Source organism: Leuciscus leuciscus, assembly GCF_965113295.1.
Source record: "Leuciscus leuciscus genome assembly, chromosome: 10".
NCBI classification, from domain to species: domain Eukaryota; kingdom Metazoa; phylum Chordata; class Actinopteri; order Cypriniformes; family Leuciscidae; genus Leuciscus; species Leuciscus leuciscus.
In genome coordinates, this window is record NC_138734.1 from 20,307,670 (window position 1) to 20,309,964 (window position 2,295).

General features: G+C 31.1%; 1 long non-coding RNA gene across 1 annotated transcript; it reads right to left on the reverse strand.

Moving 5' to 3' along the window:
* Positions 1-543: 543 nt before the first annotated feature.
* Positions 544-1,702, reverse strand: LOC309508641. Its single transcript, XR_014209632.1, has 3 exons — positions 1,598-1,702; positions 1,357-1,460; positions 544-1,070 (listed from the first exon to the last, which is right to left on the reverse strand). It is a non-coding gene; the product is annotated as an uncharacterized lncRNA (long non-coding RNA).
* Between the last annotated feature and the right edge of the window lie 593 nt (positions 1,703-2,295).

Genomic DNA, 2,295 nt, shown 5'->3' on the forward strand with positions numbered 1-2,295 from the left:
TAAAATATACTTAAAGTGCACTACAAAATGTAATGACACACAATTAATGTGATTTAAAATATACTTTAATGTCAGTTAACAATACACTTAAGTGTGAATTAAATGCAATGTTTTCGACACACTGAATGCACATTAAGTGCAATTAATTTAAAATATATCACATATTAAGTTGAAATAAAATGCAATAAGTTGCCATTAAGAGTGATTTTTTGGAACAACTTAATTGGTACTTTAATACAACTTTATATCTACTATCATAATTGCTTCTAATATCTTCAAAATATAGTTACAGTGCACTACACAATATAATGACACGCAATTAATGTGATTTAAAATATACTTTAATGTCAGATAACAATACACTTAAGTGTGAATTAAATGCAATGTTACAATCAACAAAACTAAATGTAAAACCCTCTAAATTTACTGACAAAATAATCTCTAAAAGAAGTACATAAAAACCTTTCTGTTGATGCACAAGAAAACCCCAAGAAACACTATGCATAAACACAAACAGTTTTGGAAAGAGACATTTGGGTAATGCTTTACAAAAATATATTAGTTACCTACTTCAGTTAACATGAACTAAGAATGAATAATACTTTAAGCATTTATTAGTCTAAGTAAGATAATATTAGTCTTGGTTAGATCATGTTGGCTAAAAAATAAACTAATATTAACAAATGAGACCTAATTAAAAGTTACCGAACCTTGTTATTTAGCTCTTAAAGGGATGTTCAGCAGAAGAAAGAAATTCATACAGGTTTGAAACAACATGAGGGTGAGTATATGATGACAGAATTTTCATTTTAAAGTGGAGTATCCCTTTAAACCTTTACCAGCACCAACATTAAACAGGACCAAATGCTTACTCCAGCATTACAGTGAATCTAAGTTTGTAAAAAAAAAAAAAAAAACCTGAAGAACTCCAAAAGTACAAAAACCAAAATGATTTGTCACCCAATTTTTTAAGTCGTTGGAAAGTGCTGTTTATGTCAATGTCCCAGATGCTCTCCAGAGTATATGTGAATGGAAATGTTTCAAAGATGCAGGAAAGTCAGAAAAAATGCCTTGAGGAAAAAAACAAAAAAACAGAAAATTTGTTTATAATACAGATCCAGTCCATTATTATATTTGGCTCAATTGAATGAAAGAGATAGATATACAGTTGCGCTTCAAAGTTGATATACACCTTGCAGTATCTGCAAAATGTTAACAATTTTATCAATAATAGGGATCACAAAAATGTACGTTTTATCTTTATTTAGTACTACCCTGATGAAGCAGTTTATTCTGCAAGGTGTATGTAAACTTTTGACTGTTAACTGTTGATGAATGTGTGATGTGATTGATTACCTCAGTCACCAGGGCCACATCGTTGTAGAAAGCTGGGCAAGGTTCCTTCTATTTCCCACAAACACCAGGATTCCACTGACTACGCCATCTTTACTGACACTGGGCTTAAAGTGATTAAAAATAGAGAACCTTTTTATTGCTACTTTACAGGGAATTAAGCATAACTTTATCAATTACACAAATATAGATATATGACCCATGCAAACCCAGGACCAATGCAAATTAAGAAAGGTATTCTTACATTTTAAGCTTGCCCCACATAGCTATCTTCATGAAGGATGTTCCTGTTCCTGTATTTACCACGGTTGACACAGCAATGCTGCAAGCCTTCTTACTTTGGTTTGTTACCTATAAAATATATGATGATTATAGGTGCATGTGTAAATGCACAGGTGGGAATTTATTACTTGCACATGACATGCAAAAGATTCAAAGCATTTAAAAGCTATAGGGATAGTTAGTGACTTGAAAGTAGTGTTTTAGCTTGATCAGGATGTGCTGTCCTGTCATGATAAATCTTGTAACATCACCTCATCAATACAGGTCTGTGATTACACACCGCTTGCACTGTATCTCCAATAACAAATATGAACTGATCCTGCAAAATGAATGTTTAAATCCAGATAAACACAAAAATATTACATATTCCAAAACAAATAGTAATTGAACAACTCTTTAAATACAAAATGAAATTGAACACATTACAAGCATTTTTTCTAGAGGTGGGTAATATATTAAATATTTATGGTGGTTATAAAATTTATTATTTGTATTAAATGTATATAAACGTCTTCGAGTGTTACAATATTGGATCAGCATTCAGCAAATTTTTAGTAGCTTGTTTAAAATAATTAAAAAAGTCGGTTTAGTAAAAAAAAAAAAAATCAGCAACCAAATTCCTCGAACACGACCACACACACCTTCCTCACATTACAATGC